Here is an 8,031-nt window from a genome sequence, read left to right as displayed (position 1 = left end):
TTTGCCTATTCCTTTATTTTCAACTTTCCTTTTTCACTTTGTTTTTGGTACATCTTACATTAACCATATATAGCTAGATTCTTTTTCAATGCAACTGACAATCTCTTGAATAGGTGCATAAACCCATTCATATTTGTTGTAGTAACTGAAATACTTTTATTCCTTTCATCATGTTTTACATTTATGCTTTATTTTAGGCAACATGGTTCTTTTCTCTGTATCTTGTTCTTTCCTTTTTTTTCTTGGTCAAATTCTAGAATACCTGCTTTGGAGTTTCTAACCACCTTAATTAAAGTTTTAGTTCTCTAACAACACATAAAATTAAATAGCTACATTTTCCCCAATAAGATATTTTACTTACTTTTTATTTTTCAAGGTAAATAAAATTTTTAGACAGTTTTCTGCCCCCCATTCTCTCCTCTTCTGCACTCAAGGTCCTGGGTTTCACTGATATCATTTAACTTCTTTAGTCCTTGGAGTATTTTTTCATTTTGTTTGTTTTTCTTTTTATTTTTTGAGATGGTGTCTCATTCTGTTGCCCAGGCTGGAGTGCAGTGGCATGATCTCGTCTCACTGCAGCCTCCACCTCCTGGATTCAAGTGATTCTCCTGCCTCAGCCTCCTTAGTAGCTGAGATTACAGGTATGCGCCACCATGCTTGGCTAATTTTGTTTTTTTGTGTTTTTTTAGTAGAGTTAGGGTTTCACCTTGTTGGTCAGGTTGGTCTCAAACTCTTGCCTCAAATGATCCACCCGCCTCAGCCTCCCAAAGTGGTGGGATTACAGGTGTGAGCCACCTCACCTGGCCTGTTAGTTTGTTTTTAGAGAAACATTGTGTTGAATGGTAAAGCTTAGCACACCCCAGCACCAGGAATGGCATGGAGTTGCAGCAACAGGGACAGGCAGGTGATCCCCACAGAGCCTCACATGGCGAAGAGGATGAGGAAGAAAAGCCCCATGGCCTCAGACAAGGGAAGCCCAGAATGGCATAGGAGAAGAGCTGCTGCCTGAGAGATGGGTTCTTGGCATAGCCAATGATCAAGCTGCCAAACACAGTTCCAATGCCAGCCCCTGAAACAGCCACACCAACTGTGGCTGCCCTAGCACCAATCAACTTGGCTGCTGTGTCAATGTCTCCAGAGACAACACTGGTCTGGAACTCCTGTTTGGCCCTTGGAGTTGGGGGCTGCTGTAGGAAGGCTGTTTAGATGAATTCTCTGAGCTGTTCAAGAAGGAGGCAGACACAGGCCCTATTAGACGCCTGGTACAACAGCAGATCAGAGCTGGAGAAATGAGTACTGCCCCGGTGGTCCATATTTTTTTCAGTCTCCCAGCTTTAGCCCTTGGTCTCAGCTGTCTTGGAGTATTTTTAAATCTGGATTATTTATTCCAAGAATTCTCACTTAAAAACGTATCTATATCTACACACACATACACACACACACACACACACTTCATACCCAGACATGTTATCATAATCCATTTAGGTTTTTTCTTTTTTTGTAGAGATGAGGTCTTGGTATGTTGCTCAGGCTGGTCTTGAACTCCTGGGCTCAAGAGATCCTCCCGCTTTGGTCTCCCAAAGTGCTGGGATTATAGGCATGAGCCACCATGCCCAGCCCTAGATTTTTTAAAAATAAATTTTATTATGTTTATTTAAGATATACATCGTGATATTATGGGATACATATAGATAATAAAAAGGTTACTATTGTGGAGCAAGTTAACATATCCATCATCTCACAGTTACCTTTTTTCTGTTTTTATGGCAAGAACAGCTACATCTACTCATTTAGCATGAATCTCATTGACAGTACAATTTTATTACCTAGAGCCCTAAGTAATAAAATTAGATCTACATTTTATTAGATCTACCTACATTAGATCTCTAGACTTCTTCATCCCTCATGTCTGGTACTCTACTTATGTCTTTCCATTTCTTTCTCCCTGACTCCCAGCTCCTGGTAACCACTGTCTGGTTCTCTATCTTTGTATATTTCCATTTTTAAAAAAGATTCCATATATAAGTGAGATCATGTAATATTTTTCTTTCTGTTTGACTTTTTTCACTTAGTGTAATGTTCTCCAGGTTCATCCGTGTTGTGGCTAATGGCAAGATCTCGTTCCTTTTTAGGGCTGAATATATGTGTATGTATATATGTTGTATACATATACCAGTTTCTTTATTCGTTCATCTGTGGACAGACACTTGGGTTGTTTCCATGTCTTCGCTATGGTGAACAATGACACAATGAACATGGGAGTGCAGATATCTTTATGAGGTGGTGATTTCACTTCCTTTGTGTATATGCCCAGAAGAGGGATTTCTGAGTCCTATGGTAGCTGTATTAGTCTATTTTCACATTGCTATAAAGAACTACCTGAGACTTGGTAATTTATAAAGAAAAGAGGTTTAGCTTACCCACAGTTCCACAGGCTGTACAGGAAGCATGGCTGGGGAGGCCTCAGGAAACTTACAATCATGGCAGACGGCAGAGGAAAAGCAAGCACATCCTACATGTCTGGAGAAGGAGGAAGAGAATTAAGGGGAGGTATTACACACTTTTAAACAACCAGATCTCATGAGAGCTCACTCACTATCACGTGAACAGCAAGGGGAAAACCTGCCCCCATCATCCAATCACCTCCCACCAGGCCCCTCCTCCAATGCTGGGGATTACAATTTGACATGAGATTTGGGAAGGGACACAAATCTAAACCATATCAGTAGCATTCATTTGGATTTAACTACATCTATTGCTCACTACTGTTTTCTCTTTGTCTTCCCCCATCAGTGGCTCATGTTACGGGATCCTCGAAGGTACCGCTTTGCCAACCGGAAACGTCTGTGGCCGGTGGTGCCTTTGCCTGAGTTTTACTTGGGCCCACTGGGCTCCTTCTATCTACTTGACCTGGCAGGCTGCACTTGAGTCATGCTACTGGCCTGGATCCCATGCCTACCAAGGGTGAGCCAGGCACAGAGCGGTAAAGGGTGCATGAGTGAGTGAGCATGGGGTCTGGCCACTGCACACAGTCAGGCATGCCAGCTGTGGTGGGGTGGGCAGCTCCAGGCGCCAGCATGGGTGCTGGCTCCCTGCAAGGCTGCAACTAGACCAGGCATACCACAAGTGGCCTCCAATGTGGGCACCTGGGAATGCAGTGGTGCCCAAAAGATTGGGGAATGCCAAGAACCACAGAGCCCCAAACAGGGTGTCACAGCCCTGTGTTGGGGAGCTCCTAGGTCTAGGATCCCCAAAGGGCTGCAGCTCTTCTCTCCTTCTCGTGGTCCACAATGTGGCAATCCAGCGGGTGGGTGTGTTTCAGCCCTGTTTGTGTTACAGCTCTTTCAGTCCTGCCATTTGGCTGGGTCCTGAGTTCTTGTCCTGTGTCCAGGAAGAATGAGGCACATGGACAATTAGAGGGTGAACAAGGTGAAGAGGTACTTTATCAAGCAATAGTGCAGCTCTCAGGAGACCTAAAGTGGGTAACTCCTTTCTGCAGGCAGGTTGTCCTGACAAGTGCAGCTCTCAGCAGAGGGGAGACCTGGAGTGGGTAGTTCCTATCCACAGGCAGGTTGTCCCGATGTCTCTGTGAGTCTGGTTGAGTCCAGGGTTTTTACAGGCTTCAGAAGGGAGGAAGTGTGTGCTGACTGGTTCATGGGCGGCCATGGGTGGGCCTGGAAAAAACACCCTTAAGTTCTGACTCTGGGCGTGGACTCTACACAGAACTGACAGCCTGGCCCTATGCTTTAGGACGTCCCTGGCTTGAATGTGGGACTTCACCAAGGACCTGCCCCTTTCCACCCAAGAGTCTATATGCCTCCTGCCGCCATCTACATTGTCATCCGTGGCACCCGAGCAGTTCCTGCCAAGGCCTGGAAGGCTGGCAGGCCCATGCTGAGCCACCCTCAGTCCCACCTCAGCCTCCCTCCCAGGCTTGTTTGTGCCCAGAGTCAGGAGGGGGCTGAGGCGGCAGGGGGCCGGCATATCAGCACTGTCCCAAGCATGCACACACCCGGTTGGGTCATGAGAGTACCCGGGCTTGGTCACAACCTTGCTCCGTAATTGGAGCAGGCGCTGGGGCAGTGAGAGGCCAGGCAGTGGGAGCAGTAACTTCGAAGCCTGCAGGGCAGGGAGCTTCCTGGGCCCCTGAGAGTACAGGGATGCTTGGGTCTGTAGCTGCGGCTGGGCAGCTGCAGCTGTGCCCAGGATGGCAGGGCTCCCACCCCGCCAACTTGGAAGGAGGTGGGGCTCCCATCTGTTCCTGGCTCCCACCAGCTCCGTGGAGCACGTAGCTCTGGCTGAGCTACAGAGACAGAGTCTCTCTCTCTCTCTGTAGGCCAGGCTGGAGTGCAGTGGTTAATCTTGGCTCACTGCAACTTCCGCCTCTCAGGTTCAAGCGATTCTCCTGCCTCAGCCTCCCGAGTAGCTGGGATTACAGGCACATGCCACCACACCTGGCTAATTTTTCTATTTTGAGTAGAGACAGGGTTTCTCCATGTTGGTCATGCTGGTCTTGAACTCCTGACCTCGTGATCCACCTGCCTTGGCCTCCCAAAGTGCTGGGGGTTACAGGCGTAAGCCACCATGCCTGGCCACATTTTATAGTTTTTAAAAACCCAGAAAATCTTATTGGAAGCTTATGTCCCATTGGCCAGAACTGTGTCATCCAGCAAGGGGAGCTGATAATGAGTACATTTTACTCTTCCAGTCTCCATAGTGGAGTCAGAGAAGGGAACGGATGGAAACGGGGTTGACTAGCCAGCCAACAGCAGCTGCTACGTTTCTTCCTCTTGGATTTCGCCTCCACATCTCTTCTCGTTCCTTTCAGATTCCCACTTCTTTATGTTTTTGCTCTATACTGCAAGATGTCTCTCTCGCAATGTCTTCCGGACCACTGATTCAATTCTCAGCATTCACTGTCTTCTAATGAATTGCTATATTTGAAAGTCATGCATTTTAGTTTGCAAGAATCTTTTTGAGTGTGCTCTGATCACATCTTGAGAGTTCCCATACCCGTTTCCCTCCTTTTTCTTTGGGGTTCTTTTCTGCCTTTCCTACTAGTTCACCAAGGGCTTCCTCCTTCGTGTTACTGAGTCTTCTTAAACAGGTGCAATTTTTCTTTACTTGCTCATGTTTTTTTCCTCTTGGTTCCCCACAGGCTGTTGATATTTCTAGAGTAGGGCAAAACCAGTGAAGTGCTGGAAGATCACACACTTTGTGTTCTCCTGGGCCCATGGTGAGGGACAGGTCTGGCAAACTGTCACTTCTTCACTCTCTCCTTCCCAGTTGTCCTCAGAGTCTCATGGCCATCTGGGATCCATCAGTCAGCTTGTGCAGTTTCCCCTGCTCCACAGAGGTCAGGTGGGTAGGGCAGGCCCCCAAGGACCACACACAGCCTGCAGCAGAAGCAGCCCCTCCCTGAGAAGAGTTCTGCTGCAGGGGTCATCTCCAGACACCAGAAATTCCCTGCCATCTGATGCTGAAAGGAGGATGTGCCTTCTCTCTGGCCACTGACCTCTCAGCTCTTGCTCAGGAGACAGAAGCCCCAAACCCGTTCTTGTCCTTGGAGATGTCGGGGCTCTCTGGGCTTCAGGTGCACCTCAGGGCTTCCTGATTATGTTACCCAAAGAGTGAGTGAATTGACAGGGTAAGGGAGGTGAGGAACACTGGCATTTAACGCTTCATCATGGAACTTTCAGGATCACTGGAGCCATATTTATATAGGTTTGACTGTTGCTTAATACCTCGATATTTGCTGTAGAAACAGATGTTGTAAATCCAAGTGCATCTTTCCTGTTTGCCAAAATGGGCCTAGCAAGGCTTCTCTGGAAGCATTCTGTCAGCAGTTTGATTCAATTAGATGAGTGGTTTCAAACAGTGGGTTGTGAATAGAGTTCAAACAAAAGGATGGTATAGGAAATAAAAGAATGCATCACATGGCAAGGGCGAGTTTGTTTCAGGCTCAGTTGTGTGATTTGTATGCACATTGTGCTATAGTATATCATACATTTCCGGGTAATGTTAAAAACATATGAGCAATGCTAAGCTACAGGACGTTCTGGGGGCAGTTGACGTGGCTTCCTAAGAGAATGAAATTGGAGGGAGTTTAGATCCGTTACCAAAAGAAGTCTATGACCTCTCTAGCTCCAGCTGACTTTAATTACAAGGTAGCCTCACAGCAGTTACACTGCACTATAACTAAGCACTAAATAGTAGGTGAAACTGAGCACCCACAGTGAATGTTTCGGCAGCCCCCAGCAGTGGTCTTTCCCCAGATCCCCTACTTCTAACCCCCCGGGCTGACTCGGTTTCTCTGCAGTTGTGAAATGCTCAGGGCTGTATGCTCTGGCAGAGTGAGAAACTTTGGGCAAAAAATCTGAGACTGTCTCCTTTTGGGTAAACCTGGGAGAATCCTTCCTGTCTTTTTCTCCACACAGAGTGATTATGATGACCCTTGAGAAAGAAAAACAACAGTTTAGTCGACACATGTTGTAACGAAGATTGTATTTTGTTAATGAAGCACCTTCTGTTTATTCTGAACAAGGCTGAGAGGGATTTGGGTGTGTAAGATAGAAAGTAGGTGCTGCCGCTGAGCTGAGCTCAGTAAACAAGAACGAGGAAGTTAAAATGCCCTGAGGGAAAATAGGAAGTAGGAGAAAGCCAGAAAGTCTGGGAGCAGATAACTGACGCCTCCCGGAGACCCAACAAGATTGTCATCAAATGGTGACTGAATTTCAGGGGAAGCCTGGGGAAGGACAGAATTCTGCGGAATTCAGCAGAAGTCTTCAGCTGCCAGAAGTCTAAGGTGGGGCTGCCGGAGAGTCAGTCCTCATGGCTGAGGGGACAGCTGGCTTCCATGTTTAATGAGCACCTACCTGTGTCCGGCACCCCCCAGGCACCCAGACACCGGGGTGGCATCTGGAAATAAGATGGTTCTTCCCACCCACAGTGCTGACAATCCAGCAAGGAAGGGGACACTCTCCAAGTAAATCTGCATGTGGAAAGTGCTCTAATATATGAGGTGGAGGTGCTTTGTCAACTGCAAACTGTAAAATCCACCTTTAAGGGCTGCTGGTGTTCCATAGCAACCAGCACATGGCCAGATGCTGTGGTTCGTCGATTGCTGCTCATGAACCAGCAGATCCGTGTGTGTTTTTGAATGTAAAAGCCTTCCAGCCTTTCTTCTGTCCACCTTCCTCTATAACCACAGGTTCAAGTCCAGACCCCATTTCAGTGTCCCCTACTATATTCTTGGTACCCTCAGGCTGCCCTGGGAGCACAGCTGACTCCCCTGAGGTTCCCCTCCCCCGGAAGTACCCAACCTTTCCCAGAGCAGCTGCCCTGCCCTCCTGAGTGACAGGTGGAGCTGCTCGGGGCATGATGCCCAGGCACCGGGACATCTAACCTCTTCCAGTATGAGTCAGGCAGGCCTGGTCCAACATCCCATCAGCCAATGCTCCCCAGCTGCTTCCCCGGAATGCCTGGCTGAACCCCAACGAGGCCAGGCCCTGCAGGCAGATGGCTCTGAGACTCTTCCTCTGTCAAAGCTCTGCAAGATGTCTGGGCGCGGTGGCTCACGCCTGTAATCTCAGCACTTTGGGAGTCCAAGGCAGGTGGATCACCTGAGGTCAGGAGTTCGAGACCAGCCTGGTCAACATGGTGAAACCCCGTCTCTACTAAAAATACAAAAGTTAGCCAGGTGTAGTAGTGGGCACCTGTAATCCCAGCTACTCGGAAGGCTGAAGCAGGAGAATCGCTTTAGCCCCGGAGGTGGAAGTTGTGGTGAGCTGAGATCATGCCACTACTACACTCCAGACTGGGTGACAGACAGAGACTCTGTCCATATCCCCCCTCAACAACAACAAAAACAAAACAAAATAAAACAAAACAAAAAGCTCTGCAAGACCAGCCTGGAGTCTCCTCATCTAGAAGGGCCCCTCTCCTGTGGAGATAAGAGGTGTGAATGGCATTTTCTTAGCCTGTCAGCCACCTGGCATTGGCCACTTACAAGAATCTCTTAATTGGAAAATG

At 47.9% G+C, this 8,031-nt stretch overlaps 1 pseudogene; it reads right to left on the bottom strand.

Moving 5' to 3' along the window:
- Positions 1–921: 921 nt before the first annotated feature.
- Positions 922–6,997, bottom strand: LOC103216789 (uncharacterized; annotated as a pseudogene).
- Positions 6,998–8,031: the final 1,034 nt, after the last annotated feature.

This window comes from Chlorocebus sabaeus, chromosome 9 (genome assembly GCF_047675955.1).
Source record: "Chlorocebus sabaeus isolate Y175 chromosome 9, mChlSab1.0.hap1, whole genome shotgun sequence".
NCBI classification, from domain to species: Eukaryota; Metazoa; Chordata; class Mammalia; order Primates; family Cercopithecidae; genus Chlorocebus; species Chlorocebus sabaeus.
The sequence above is the reverse complement of the archived record's forward strand: the minus strand, read 5'-3'. Positions and strand labels throughout refer to the sequence as shown.